At 34.9% G+C, this 16,320-nt stretch overlaps 1 pseudogene; it reads right to left on the reverse strand.

The window, feature by feature from the left end:
• Positions 1–2,191: 2,191 nt before the first annotated feature.
• LOC142628566 (TMV resistance protein N-like) lies at positions 2,192–14,535 on the reverse strand (annotated as a pseudogene).
• Positions 14,536–16,320: the final 1,785 nt, after the last annotated feature.

A 16,320-nucleotide genomic window follows, 5' to 3' on the forward strand; every position in this document is an offset into this window, starting at 1 on the left:
TGACAATGGGTGTTCAAGGTACATGACCGGAGATAAATCACTCTTTAAAAGTCTTAAGGAGAAGGAGGATGGTTATGTGATGCTTGGAGATGGTAGCCACTCACAAGTCCTAGGAAAGGGAACTATTGATATTCCAAGACTTCCTTTGTTGACTGATGTTCTTTATATCAAAGGACTGAAAGCAAACTTGTTGAGTATCACCCAAATATGTGATGAAGACTTTCTAGTTCAATTTTCAAAGAAAGGGTGTCTAATTCTCAGTGAAAGGTGTGCAAGTCTTGAAGGGACTTAGGACCACTGCCAATTGCTATGGCGTAGTTCCCAAGCCAAATGTATCATGCCGGAGTGCACAAGTAAATCTGTTGGAGTAATGGCACCAATGTTTTGGACATGCAAATTACAAGCAAGTGGCAAAATTTTCAAAGCTTGAAGCCATGATTGGTTTGCCGAAATTTGGAAAGATCGAGAAAAATGTTTGTGGCCCATGTCAATTGGAAAAACAAACAAAATCAACCCATCCCAAAGTAAATGTTGTTGCTACATCTCGTCCGTTGGAGTTGCTTCATGTGGATCTAATTGGTCCAATGAGAACGGAAAACATGGGTGGGAAAAGATACATCATGGTTGTGGTTGATGATTTCTCAAGGTTCTCTTGGGTGGAATTCCTTAGAGAAAAGTCGGAGGCAAGCGACAAAATGGAAAGACTATGCAAAAAGCTCCAAAATGAAAAAGGAGTTCCCATAGTCAAAATTAGAAGTGACCATGGGAAGGAGTTTGAGAATGCCAAGGTGAAATACTTCCGAGTATTTGGAAGTAAATGCTCCATTCTCAATGATAGGGAGAATCTTGAGAAATTTATGGCCAAGAGTGACGAAGGGATTTTCCTAGGATACTCCGTAAATAGCCGGGCATATAGAGTGTACAACAAGTGCACAAAGACGGTGATGGAATCGATAAATGTGGTCATAGATGACACCATTCCGGAAAAGAGTGTCGGTGAGGATGGAGAAGTTCCAAGCCTTAAGAAGAATGATGGTGATGGTAACATGTCTCAAAGTGATGATGGTGAGAGATAATCACCAGAAAAGGAGTCTACTCTTATTGCATTGAGAAGGGAGACTAGATCAACTCAAGGGTCATTAAGTCCACTCACTTCTTTGGAAGTTCAGCTTCCAATCTCTCGTGATGAAGAACCCTCCACTTCTAAGAAACCTTCATCAAGAGTGACTCTCAATCATCCCAAAAGCTATAAAACCTTAAAGTAAACTAAAAACCACCAAAATAAAACCAATGTATATTAAGATATGCTAAACTGTGCTCCCCCTCAAGCTCTACTTCCCCTCAAACTACTCCCCCTTTTTGACAGGAATGGCCAAAGAGACTAGAATGCCTCGGACTCCAACATTGAATTATGCTCTTGGTTCCTCATCATGTCATCAATCTGAGATGAGAGGGCAGTGATTTGGCCTTCAAGGTAGGTGAATTGAGATTTGGAGTGGTCGATATGGGAAGCTAACATTGCATGCAACTCTTCAACCCTTCTGATTATATGATTAAGGTGATCGAGTGCTCTTACACGCGCTTGGGAAGAGGGTTGCGCAGTGTCCTCCGGAACTGAAGTGAAATGCTCAATTTCTTCTTTAGTGTCTCCACCTTCTTCATCCCTTGGAATTTGAGAGACACCAACAGATGGTCCGGGGATATGAGCCTTACTTCGGATCATGGTTTGCGCACTTTTTGGATCTTCTCTTTGCATCACTTGAAGTCCACTTGGAATCTTCACTCTTGCCCTTGTGATAAGAGACATGACAAGGCTTGGGAATGGTAGAGTTAGCCTTGAATTCCTTTTTGTGATGCTTTTGGTGAAGAGGTGGTAGATGTGTCTGCAAATGTCGATCTCCTTATGTGTGAAGAGATCAAATAGGAATATGGACCTTGGTGCTGACAAGTTCGTCAAGTTCCTCACTGGGTAGAGGTTGAAGATCATGATATAGGCCAAGGTTTGCATCTCCAGGGTGAACGTAATGGTGTGCAAGGCCTTCTTGTTGATTTGTCCACCAAAGATTTCCACATAAGGTTCTAGTTTATCCTTTCTCTCATCATATTGAAGAGATGTGTGTGGAGTTGTTGGACGAACCTCCAAGATCTCTTGAATTGACTCCCTTGTGATTAAGAACTCTCTCCCTTTCGGCTAGCAATTGATACGATCCCCTTCCACAATGGCATTGGCATAGAATTCTCGAATGACATCTTCATATGCATTGCCCGTCAGATTTAGCAACTTCGTCCATGTCCTTTCTTTGAACACTTCGGGAATGAAAGTTCCCTTTAAGGACTCTAAGTCCACAGTCCTCTCTAAGATGATCGGGGCCCTTTTGTAGTGATCATTAAAGGCCATATCAGCATCATCGGTTCGGAACGAATCCGAGGAGGTGCGGGGATGCTTTGAAGACTTCTTTGCAGCTGATTTCTTAATAAGAGACATCTACAAAACAAACACAAACACAAAGAAACAAGGACAAATACGAACAAGGAAACAAACTTGATTAGATACAAGTTAATCCATAAAAAAAAGAACAAAATCCCTAAAAAGAACATAAAAACAAACAAACAAAGTCACAAGATCATGTTTTAAGTGCTAAACATGTAACAATACTTATTTAGCATGAGTGAAATACAAAACATGTCAAGTGATCAAGTGTGTGCATCAAGTGTGCATGTGGTGTGCATGTGAGATGCATGAGCAATGCATGACAAAGAACTCATGGGGGAAAAGGGTGTAAAACACACAACCAATGTTTAAAACATGTTAAGAATGTAAAAACATAGTAAGTCCCAAAATTTGGTACTCAACGGAGTCCAAAACAATGAAAAAATGTCATTTGAGCATTTCATCAAACACTTAGAGTGCATGCAAACTACTAACATGTAAAACAATAAATGAACATGGTGAAATCTTGCCTAAATACATGTTAAAATGCCACTTGGGGCCAATACAAACACAAACAAACACAATGGGACACATCCCAATCAAGAGATTTGCAAGAAACACAAGTTTTTCCCAACCCTTTAAAAAATAACCCAACCCAATAAATCTTAGAATCTAAGGCTTAATCTAAGGAAACAAGAGTGAAAACATACCTTAGATGGATATTTACAATGCTTTCATTGAATGCTTTCGTTTAAAGCTTTCAAGTACTTTAGTTTAAAACTTAGTTTTCTTTAATATTGTTTTTGTATCTTGGTTTTTATAGCCATTTTGATGCTTGTTGCTTTCTATTGCTCTTAGCTTTAGTTTCCTTAATGCATCATGCTTGTTGGACATGCAATTGATTTTAGCATTGCTCTTATTTGCATTGCGTGTCTGGATGATCATTTACTTGATAAATGTTCATTGTAGTTATTTCTTAATGACTATTCATGTTTAATCAAATTATGCTACATAGCTTACATTTCATTTTGGTATCTTGATTGCATTTTACTTGTTCCTATACGTACCTTGTATTCTACTTGTCGTGAGCTAAATGAAAGTTTGTTATATGTGCAAGTGTTTTAAGATACATGTGTATATGGTACAAGTGCTTCACAGCTTCTAGAATTAGGTGTGAGTGAGTTTTCCTATATTTTCAAACTCACGTTTAAGTCTAGTCGTGCCAGATTGGAGGTTTTTGCGAGTGTCTCACGGGTAAGGCCAACCCACGAAGGACTCGCGTAATTCTTTGTTTGGCAAAAAGTTATGTTTTGCTTTACCAAGTCTTTACCACACTATATATACTCTCATTACCCACAAATTGTAAGGAGTGCTTTTCAGAGAGAAAACCCTAGAAAATACACTTGAGAGTTAGAGATTGTTATGCACACAATGATCTACATATTTCCTTACGATTTTCCTCAACTCCTACCTCTCCATCTCTATATCTTTGAGAGGTTGATAGCCCAAACACTTACCACACCCATTCTGAGTGTAAAGTGAGATTTTGGTGCTGTTGGGAAGTACTGGAAGGAGCCATTCATTGGCGGATGCAATTGGACTGAATTGCGGGATCCGAAAAGCTAGAAAAGACAAGGCTCCGAGAAGTTAATTGGTAGCAGGAGCTTGGAGGGCTCAAGTACATGGGGTAGACTAGGCTTGGAGGATCTTTTGTTATTCATGTACTCCAACTTTATTCTCTAATGGATCGATTTTGACTTGGAGGGTTGCAGAGAGGTTTTTCGCCGACTTCTTCGGTTTTCTCTTCGATAACATGTCTCAATGTTATCTTGTGTCTACATCTCTCTTCCCTACTCTTAAGCTTTCCTTTTATTGTTGATAATGGATGAATATGGCTTAGGGTAGTGATAACTGTTGTATGCACTTCTTTACTCTTGGCCCGCGCTTAGTATAAGTTAGAGTAAAAGCTATCCAGCCGTAATTTTAATTTGGGGGTCTAAATAAGCTCTTATGTATTTACACAAATCCGAGCTTTCAAGTATCATCCCATGAAAATCCATTCTGATCAAGCAGACTCTTTACATCGTTGATTTGAGTCCACAAATTAGTGTAATGACCTTCCAAGATCTTTTCATTATATGGGGATCCAAAATAGGCATCGAACATGCTCAGCATATCAGTCCAAGCTTCTTGTTGAATATGTTGCCCATCCTATGCTTCCTATGCTCCTTATCTAACAAAAGATCAATACAATAGCACTTCATTGCTGGTGTCCAGTTTGTCCTTGTGCGATCACTACTTGCAGGCATTTAGGTGCCCATTTCTCCCCTACAACATTGGGACTATCATTCTAGTAAGAGTCCTTCACAGGTTATCATAGTGTCATGCTATGCTTCCAAGATATAAACAATAAGTCAACCCAGTCCTTAGTTATAGACGTGGCAAATCCATTCAAATTCAACAAAAATATCTAAACCCACTAAAAAGAATAGCACACCTTTTCCAATTTGTTTAACAATTTAAACTCAAACAGAAGCAAATACAATGCATATACCAATCTGAGATATAGTTCTACGGATTGTTTGAGATTCGCTTAATTTGCTGAAATTGAAAACTTTTTGCTGAAAGTACCGTAGATAAAAGTAAAAGTTAGCTGAAATAATAAAGTGAGATCTATGAATAGTATCAAACAGTGCAGTGGAGCTCATGAATAGTAGCAAAAATAAGCTGAATAGTAAAATAAGTTGGCTTTTTAATTTTTACAAAACACACGCTAAATGTTAGCCTTTGTTTAGTTGCTGAGAAAGTTGAAGAGAAAAGAATTAAAGCTTTTGAGTCCTACATATTATAAAATTTTTTAGGGTCTCTCAGAAAATGAAAACCCAAGAATTCATTAACAAAGCATGTGCACTTTTTTCTTATTTATTTCTAAATTAAATTTTATATAATTTCAAAATAAAAATTCAAATGCAAATCAGTAAATAGAAGTGAAGCTAATAAAGCGGACGTGTACAATGGCGGCTCAAATTCTACATACTAACACCCTGTTTCCCAAGAAAAACGATAGAAAAGAAAGGGGAAAATATTCAATTATACACTGTTTGGGTTTTCATAAAAATCAAAATTTTATGACATCAAAATGAAACGTCCTCTTTTTTAAAGTTCCTTTTCAGTGTCGGCATTTCCTACTATTTCTCAGTAAGCAAATAGAACAACCTATACTCTTTTCCCTAGAAAACCCCGTGGAGGCTGTTTGGATGTTTTGAATGCCATACTTTTCAATGAATAGTGTTAGGACATATGTGGAACATATTATGAACATATGTCATTTAGAATTGGCTAATCCTTTGACAAAACGCACTTTACTTGTAATTGGGTAAATCTAGAATGTGTTTAATACTTCAAGAAACATGTTGTTCAAGCCAAGTATTAAAGCCATAAAGATTGGACCAAGAAACAAGTGAAGAAAAGCTGTTCATTAAAGCTGTACAGAAGCTGGACAGATTCTCGACAGATAGCTCGACAAATAATATCTATCGAGGTTTAATGAAGAAAGCTCAACAAAATCACGACAGAAGCTCGATAGAAGCTTGATAGAAATATCTATCGAGATCTACGAAATCAGAATTTTCAGATCTGATTTTCGGCCTATGCTGACATGTATGTGTAGAGTTTCTTTTCTCACAACCCTAGACATATATAAGGTTTATTTTAAAGGCTGTCACACAAGAGAATACAAGGAGAACACATGCAAAAAGTGACCGCGTACCTTATTCTCTCTGAAAGAAGCTACTGCGTTTTTGTGCCTTATAGTTTTGTAAACAAGTGCTTCTTAATCTACATTGTTGATGTAGTGAAGAACTTTGCAGCCAACAGTCTTCCTCAAGTTGGTGTGTTAGTCACGTATTGGGATTCTTGCATCAAAAGGGTGACGTTCATATATTGAAGAGTTCAGAGGTTTTGAAGCGATAGAAGGTTTCTGTTATAAGTTCATCTAAAGGGATTGTAGAGTTTAGGGACAAAGGTTTTGTACAAAGGTTTTGTACAAAGGTTTTGTACTAGATCTGAAACTTCTCTTTACTATAGTGAATTGCTTTCTAGGAAAGTTTTCCCTCAGGTTTTTTACTGTGAAACTAGTTTGTTTCATTGGTTTTCTTGGGACATCATATCTTGTCTTATTTACTTTTCCGCTATGCATGATATTGATGTTAGTTTGTTTTAACAAGGTTTATTCATAATAAATCTAATTAACAACTTGGGTTTAAAACTTGTTAATTCTATCAACTGGAGTCTAAATTTCCCAACAAATAGGAATAACTTGCACTAGTTCAGGAATTTATCAGCACTTTTTGTTTTGTTTTTTTAATTCAGTTGTTACAACAAGTGGAAGAGAGGTATTCAAATCCTAATTCTACTCATAAAAGAGACCAGCTAATATCACTATAAGGCTCTTAGAAAATATATTAGTTCTTTTAAGTTTGAAATTTGGGAGATCTTGTTCTTTGTGTTGGTCTGCAATTGCTATCATTTTTGTCAATGTGTCCTATGGAGTTGTATATTCCCAGCTACATTCACTCAAGCTAGCTATATCAAACTAATCCCATTTTTCCCATTAAATATGCTCAACTAAAAATCCAATAATTCTAGTTTAGTCAAGTAATCTTTTAAGTATGATCAATGGGATGTTGATCTTGTTGGTCTAAAACATTATATGTAGTGAGGTTTGTAAGTAGGTTTGTGTTTGTGTTTGTGACAAGTTTTGTTTGAATTTGTGTTTGTGAGTAGTTGTAATCCATATTGTCCATGAGGCTTGGAACTAGCCAAACAAAATTAAATATTTTTTCCTTAGGTAATTGTTTTATTTTATTGCTCCACTATTCCAAATCTCAACATTTGCCTTTTCCCTTTACTAGTCCTTTAACTTGTACAACTTAATTCTTCTTTCTTGAAAAAATTTGAGAAATTTTTTACCATGAAAAGAAATTGAAATCAGCAACAGATCAAATGACCAAATTGTAGTTTTAATTCTGCTTTTTATTTGCATTACTATGTTTTCAAATTGGGTTATTCCCCCACGTGAATGAGCCTATTAATATAGAGAAAGAGAGATAGAGAAGTGACATACTCTGGCATTCAACAATGCAAAACAAACCTCAAGGGTTTGGCTTAGTGGTTTCCATGATATCCATGAGATTCTGGGTTCGAAACCTCTTGCTGATACCTAGGGCTCAAGGGATTCTTTCCTGTAATAACCATTGTGCGTAGAACGGGGAAACTGCACATGCCAAGGAGAATAGTCAGACACTCAAAGAGGTTTGGATACTATGTTTAAAAACAAATGCAAAAGAACTCAAATCATGAAGACGAGGGAAGATCCACTAAATACATGGAATTCGATTAAGAAGTTCTCTTTTTCACTAATAGTGGATATGGATGGAAGTCAAAGTCATCGTTTACCAAGGGAAGATCCACTAAATACATACCCATATCATGCTTCTCACCAAGTAGAGTCTAAATTTGAGTCCAGTCCCACTACTTCAAATTTCACGAACTCGCACATTTTGATGATAGGAGGTAATTTTGTGCTTTCACTAGTCCAACAAGAGATTCTACATAAAACCGTAACAAAATTCCCGAAACCTAGATCCAAGTCTTTGAATAGCTGCTTCAATGAGCTTTGAGGTATATAATAAAACCACAGATGATCAATTTTCATTTCTTCAAAGAGTTGCACTTTGAGCTCTCGTTTGAAACCATTGATGGAAATGTGGACATCACAATCATAACTGTAAGTATTTCCCATTGGCAGATCAAAAGCAAGGCAGAGAGCAAGTGTTTGAAATTCTGATCCGATCCAAAATATTATGGAACCTCCACTCTAATATTGGAATGACAATGGAATCATATTTCCTAGTACAACAATTTCATAGCCACATCTAGTGTCTTCAAGATTAGAATTCAAGTATTTAGTTTCATGTTTATGGAACTCTGTCAAATGTACAGAGAAGTCAGAGGAGGAGAGCCATAATCCGTTACACTCATCTTCATCAGAATTCAAGTATGCTTTTTCAAATTCAATATACTCGGTAACATCTATTGGGAAGCTGTACCAGCGAACTCCGTTGAACATTTTGTACCCTACCATTTCTCCAAACTGCATGAAAATTAGTGAGTTTTTAAGAAAATTGCAGTTGGTAATGAAATTTGTTTCTTCATAGCTTGAGAGAGAGAGAGAGAGAGACCTGATTCGATAATTCACTTGATGACTTTGAATCCAAGGCTAAACAGTTTGATGCATGTACTTTTGTTATGCTTTGTGGAAGCCTTGGAATTTTTTGAAGCAATTTTGTTAGGTTCTAAAGATTTAGAATTAAATATTTAGAATTATTATTGTTTTGTGTTGGCAAACCGAGAACAAACATGTCTAGTCTACATGTTTAGGCAATGCTTAAATAAGGATGTTTCAAGTTTTGAAGTCCAGCTGATTGCAAAAAAGAAAAATGAAGTTCTGCCTTTCTTGACCGATCGAGAATTAGGCTCGACCGATCGAAAATCGCAGGCACAATTTTTGCAGAATTTTTAAACAGGCCCAAAGCCTACAAAAACATTTAGAGTTTCACTTAAACTTCTCTACATATAAAAGAAAAACCCTAGCCACGTTTTGAGGGTGTTGAAGAAGACTTGTGTGTTACTCTTTGTGAGGTTTTGTACCTTCTAATTACACAAGAATCTACCGGAGCCAAAACTACAATCAAGCATTGGTAGAACTAGTTGCTGCATCAAGATCAACAAGTGAAGGTGATCTGAAACCTTTGAGTTGGATCTAAAAGTCACAAGCAAGGCAGCTGTAAATCCAAGAAGAGAAAGAATTCGTGGATTCGGAGCTTGCACGTGGTTGTGTTAGTAAGTTACTACATGAGGTAGCATTAGATTTAGGGTTAATTTTTTTGTAAAAACTTCAATTCTCTTATAGTGAATTTGGTTTACCTTGAGGATAGCTAGGTTAAATCCTCCCTGGGTTTTTACCTTGAAACGGTTAGTTTCATTGGTTTTCCTGGGTCATCATATCGTGGTGTTATTTATTTTCCGCTGCTTTGCATGATATGATATATTTGTGTTTAACCTAGATCTGAAAATTAATCTAAGTAATCACTTGGATAATAAATTAGGTTAAACAATTTGTTTAAAGGGTCTAAACGAACTTACAAATTTGCACCCCTCAATATGAAGCGTATGTAATCTGGTAAAATCGATAATTCTTTTTGGGAGGGTAACAACATTGCTATTGTATATGTATAAATATTTCAATGTGTGGGTGCAACACAGTCAAAATAAAATCTACTTCTGAACGAATTTCAAAAAAGCTTAGTGTTAGTTTGATCAAGCTTGGAAATATATATCTGAAATCCTTTGGAAATATGACAGTGCCATAAAGACCAAGATCAGAAAGATGTTGCAATTCATAGATGCTACTTGGAAGATGTAACATATGGTCATCGGAACCGAAGAGTATGGTCCTAAGCAGAGTGAGATTCCCAAATGATGGTGGCAACACTAGTATAGTAGTCTCTCCCATTTCTAAATACTTTAAACTTTTCATCTCTGGATGAATGTTAGGGAATTTCTTAAGCTTTGAGCCTTGTAAAACATTAAAATATTCAAGAAATGTCATCACGAGGCAATTTGGAAGAAGTTGAAGTTCAGAGCAACCCTTGAGGCCCCATACTACAAGCTAATCTAGACATCCAACAGATTGATGAACCTCCACTAAATTATTACAATTAGAAAGAACCAATTCTTTTAGGTTTGGGGTGGACATTGATAAGTCAGGTAATTTCGTAATGTATTTACAAGAACGAAAATCCATATATTTCAGGGTTATGGATTGTAAGCTCTGTAAAAAATAAAAATAAAAACAAATTCAGCTTCAAAAATTTTTAAGATATAGTTTTAAAAAATACCATGTTATAAATACACATGATCAATCATACCTTGAGAAGCTTGTCCAATCCAATGTTGCACTGTGGCATCTTAAGTGCAATGATTTTTGAGGACAAAAAGTGGATGGTAAGGAAGATGAAGGATATTCACTCCAATCAATAAACCTTAATGCGTTAGGAAGATATTCAAGATCTCCACAAATGTGCACATTGCGAACTATAAGCAACCTGAGATTTTTAGAATATCCAACTTTGAATTGCTTCTTTATTGGTTCAGGCGAGCACAACATTATGCCTTGAATTTCATTCGATCCCTAGTTGGACAAAGCTAAGTGAATCACATCTTACAATAGAATTGATGAAATTTGTAATAATTATTAATTTTAGACCAAAAAAAAAAAATCATACTACTAAACTTAAATTTTCATCCACAATTAAAAAATTTTAAAAATATTGAAGATGAAAATTCATTGCATCTACCATGTATTAAAAAAAGGAAAAATTGATTCAAAATTACTTATACCTCATCTTCAGTTAGCATGCTAACAACATCCTCATGACACCATATCCTACTACGTTTTTTCAGTTTTTTTTGGTGATTCTTGTCAAACGATTTCCTAGCCCATTTGTTCTATTAAGCCATGCATCATCAATTTGTTAAATCGATCAACAATTATAAGACACTTATCTATAAGTTTTTGAATACCATAAACTAGGTATAAATTGCAACCTTCTAGTATATCTACAACATAATCCTTATCGAGTCCCTTATAGAAACATGCAATATCAAGGAAAATATCTTGTTCAGTTTCGCCCAATCCATCATAACTTCTTTTGAGTTTTTTTTTTAATGTCTTTGTTAGGAATTTCTTTATTTTGATCTAATGCACTTTTCTATTCACATTTAGGTCTTCCACATATATCAGCACCCATTATTTTTAAAACTAAAGAAAGACCTTTGCCATAGCGTATAAATTGGTCAGCAAGTTCCCAATAACCTGCCTTAGGTTTATTTCTATGGAAGGAATAAATACTAAAGAGTTTGAGAGCTTCATCATTATTTAGTTCTTGAACCTTGTGGGTTAAATGGCCTTTTCCAAAACTAGATAGCAATTGTTTGTCTCTTGTTGTTATGATGATTTTACTCCTATAAGCAGACCAATCAAATTCTCCAAACAAATTTTCTATTTGTTCCAAATTTTCTTTATAACATTGATTCCACTATATTTGTTGTCCACCTTCAAATTTCTATCCCCCAAGATCTCAAAAAGAAGTGTCTCATGTAGTTTGATCATGCCATCATTTGTCATTGACTTTTCTCTGACATTCTCTAGATAGTTAAATCCTTCAAAATGATCATAAATTCTATTAAAAATAGCTTTTGTGATTGTGGTCTTACCTATTCCACCAGGGCCACAGAGATCCCTACCATATGAACATCATTCGACTCAATATCTAAAAGCATGGTTTTTACACGATAATTTATTCCAACTGGATATTTAACAACAAATAATGGCGAGCAATTGAATCTAGCATTTGAGATTTCTTTGACAATGTCTTGAATAAAATGGGATTCAGGGTAGCTGCCAAGTAAATTCAAGAGGTTCAGTTTGTGCATTAAATTTGAAGTACTATCAATGAAAGCATATGGCATGAACTAATTCATAAGTTTGATAAATATCAGTATGTTAGCATTTTCATTTTCATTTTGGCAAGAAAAATTAGTTTTAGGTTACATTTGCACTTTTTTCTTTTTGGGAATATATTTTGGGTAGGTACAATTCTTTAGGTGTATATTGATTTTTTTTTTTGTTGATACATCGATAGTTGGGGGTGAGAGGATTTAAACCCTAAAATGTCACCATTAGAAACAGCAAGAGGTGTCAACCAATTGAGCTACAAGACTCTTGACACTATATTGGATTTAATTGTCATTAGAAAAGATAACATTTTTTTTTTTTGCTTTATTGGTCAATAAAACCATGTGTTTGAATTTTATTGAGGAACCTAATGTACTTTACTTAATTTTTGTCCAGATAGTTTTAGCCCTCTATAATGATTTGGATGGAAAATCCAGTTAGGTGATAACTTATATTTACTAGAACGAAAATTTAGAAATCATCAAGATATTTTGGGTACAAGTTTTTTAAATAAGTAATAAGGGGAGAAACTTCCATGAAATTGGTAAAATAAGTATTGAGATAGGCTTGGGTCTAATGTATCCTGGACCCAAGTACTTCAAAATTCTTCCATTTTTACCATTGGTTGCTAACTTCCGTAGTTAAAATAAGAAGCCAAAAGAAATATAATAATAATAATAATAATAATATTCATAATAATAATTTAGCCAAAAAAAAAAACTAGTCCTAAAAAATTTGCGGAAGCTTTTCTTTAATTGTAAAATTAATGAGCATAACAAGCTACTTACGCTCTATTTCTTTTTTTTGTAAAATACTTTTAGGAAAATATTTCACATTTTATCATGTTTGTTTTGTAGTAAAATAATGGGTTAAATGTAAAATATTTTCAGTCAAAAGAAAAATCAAACGCAAAAACTGTAAAATATTTTAAACTTAAAAAATCAGTAAAACATTTTACACTTTCTTCTCCTCTCTCACTCTTGACACTTTTTTAGCTTCTCCCACTCTCATAACTTTCTCAGTTGATCCCTCTCTCCATCTCTTAGCTCTCTCACTCACAAGGCCACAACCCTCTCATCCCCATCCATCTCACACAACCCATCTCACACTGTTGCCCACCCACTAACCAATGCCACTAATCCACTAACCAATACCATTGACTGATGCCACAACCCTCTCTTCTCTTCTCTCTTGCATAGCCTTGGGTCCGACGACAGTCTTGAGTTTTTGGTGGCTACCTGATCTTGCCTCGGCTAGGGTTAGATTTTTAGATTATGTTCTTTGTTTCTTGGGTTTTTGATTTGGGTTCGTGGAGGTTTTTCTTGTTTGATGGTGGTTGTCTTTTGGGTGGTTTTTCCCATTTGGGTTTTTTTTTTTTTTTTTTTTTGGGTTTTTCTGATATGGATTTTTGGTTGGTGGTGGTTGTCTTTTGAGTGGTCAGTGGCGGTTGGTGGCGATTTTGGTGGTTGTTTTTTGACTGGTTGGCGGTGGTTTAGTGGCTGGTTTTGTTTTGGTGGCTATCTTTTCTTTTGATGTGGAGTCTTGGGAGGTGGGTGGTGGTGGTTAGTGCACCTATTGAGTTTTGAGAAATATGAAAAAGGTTTCATTTTACAATGAAACATACAATTGAAAAATGATTTCCATTGTATTTTCATGTTGACAATCAAACATTGTAAAATGAAACTGTTTTATAGAAAATATTTTACATTTGCAAATATTTTACTTCGAAACAAACAGAGCGTAAAAGTAAAACTCATGGAAGCACAAGTGTTGGCTTTAAATCCAATGATCTTTAAAAAAAAAAAAAAAAAAAAAAAAAAAAAAAAAACCATATAAATCACATAAAATTGGTGATCATAACACACCCCTCCCATTTTAATCAAAATTTAGGACAAGTGACATTTAAATTTAAAAAAAATCTATTGATGATTTTCTTAATTTAAAAAAGTCATATAATTAAACCACACAAAATTGAATAAATGCCATTAATCTCATGTGTGGCTAAAATTGGAGTGGATATTATCTTTTTGTTAACCACATACCATTGCTCGTAGTTCCAACCAGATATATTTGCCGCTTCATGTAGAGCTTCTCTCCTCCTTTGAATCTTCTTATTATCCTTAAATTTTTCTCCATGTTTAGTAAGGGCTTCCCTAAATTTTCCCTTTTGGTTACGTACATCTAATGGATCCACGTTGTAAAAAACTGGTCGCACCACCATCTGGTCATTCTTCTTGCACTCGATAATCTTGATAAGTTTATCCAAACACTAGGTGGAAAAGGCATAGTTTTCAAATAATACAATTATTGAAATCATTGAGTTTTCAATAATCTTGAGAAGTTTCTCAGAAATGTTTTCTCCCCTTTGGAGTTTATCATCAATGAAGGTATTAAAACCACTATAATCCAAAGCCTAATACAAATAATCCATTAAACCAAGGCGGGTATCTTCACCTCTAAAACTTAAGAAGACTTCAAAGTTCTTGCGTTGGTGGGTGACTCTTTTGTTGGTCATAAGAGCCATTAGGATTTTTGAGCAAATAGTTGGGAAGAGCTAAAAGAAAGAAAGAAAGAAAGAAATATAGATGAGATAAAAATTTGGAGGAAATCGATGAAGGTTGAGGAAAAAATTTGGACGCAGATAACTCCTGGACGCAAATGATGCATTGACCTGCATTGTCAATAAATGACTCAGTAAAGTGACCGACAACTTCAGAAGAGCATTAGATGTACAGTTTCTTTTGGAAGAGAAACCATATCCTTCTTTATCAGTAATATTTAGTGAAGTCTTGACATTCATATACGTGTTGATGCTTTGGCAGAGAGAGACAGGGGAGTGGGTTCACTTTTCACACTTTGTAGCACGTGGTGGTATACCATGCATCAGATTCATGTTTCCTCCCTCTCATATAGAGATGGACCCCACATGGATACATGTGTTCTCACTCTCGCATGAAGGTGGATCCAAGGGCGGAGCCAAGGGGGGGGGGGCAAGAGGGGGCAGCTACCCCCCTGACTTGTCCCAAAAAAATCCTTTAGGTACTTCTATTCTTAAGAAATTCACCTACCTAATATGGTGAAAAAACAAAATAAAAACTCCCTTCCAAGAGATAGGCCCTGACACCAACATAACTTAGGAAAAGCAACCTCCCTCACATTAAAGGATTCAGAGCATATGACTTTTTACCTACTTCACTATTCTTTTGAAGTAGCTTATATCTTGTGACAAGATCCTTGTCCCATGTTTTCACCCATTTCACCAGTGTTTTGTTTTGCCTTTTTTTTTTTTTTTTTAATCTATTCATTATTCATATAACTTTTCTTGTTAAGTAATGCTAAGAATATTACAAATTTTACTACATTAGTCTTATAAGATGATGTATCACCATCACCGAATATCAATTAATATAATTATTTATTATTTTTTCTAGTGGCACTAATCATGTTGTTACCACATCAATTTGCTAATTTTTTGTAGCAAAATTTGTAGTAGTTTTAATATTTGTTTTCTCATAGAAATTCATTATAAACACACAAAAAAAAATTCTTAAAAAAATATTTAATGTTCTTGTGCTGTACAAAAACCTTAATGCATCCACTACTTTTTTTAAAAAAAACATTCTAATTTATATCTTGACCTTTTCAATGTTTTAAACTCTATGTTTTCATATTTCTTCACAATTGTTTAATTGTTTCTATTATTATTATCAATTAATATTTTTTTAGATTAATTTTAATTTTATTGTTGACTTTTGAATTTTGATCTTGCCTTCCTAGACTAAAATCCTGATTCTACCACTGTGGCACTAAACCCCACGTATGCATGTTGTATACAAGTGTTACGATTATGCATTTCCAAATTCCAAGAATTTTCCATTGCACAATCTGGCAAAAGAATCAAAATAGAAACAGAGAGACCCACGCGGTTTGGAAAGATAAATTCCAATAATATTTAGAGAAATGCTAATAAATATACTTAGGCATTGTTTAATAATCCATTTAAAGAAAATTTTTATGGAGAAAAAAAACAATTAATGTTTTGCCAGTTATTTTTCATTTCTCATAAAAGTGGTGTCAAAAATTTTCTAAAATAGATTGTTAACCAATGCCCTAAGGGCACTCTTTAGCATAACCCAATATTTAATACAGTCCTTCAAAGTCAAACAATGAGGTCCCACACGTTTTGATTTTTTCTAAGAATAAGTTTATAAAATAAAAATAAAAAACAAGAAAAAAAGGCTAATATATGAAAAGTTACCTTTGTTTTTTTCCCCCAACTTCCAAAAGTAAGAAAAGTCTTAGTTTCATA

The sequence above is a fragment of the Castanea sativa genome, chromosome 3 (assembly GCF_040712315.1).
Source record: "Castanea sativa cultivar Marrone di Chiusa Pesio chromosome 3, ASM4071231v1".
Classification (NCBI taxonomy): domain Eukaryota; kingdom Viridiplantae; phylum Streptophyta; class Magnoliopsida; order Fagales; family Fagaceae; genus Castanea; species Castanea sativa.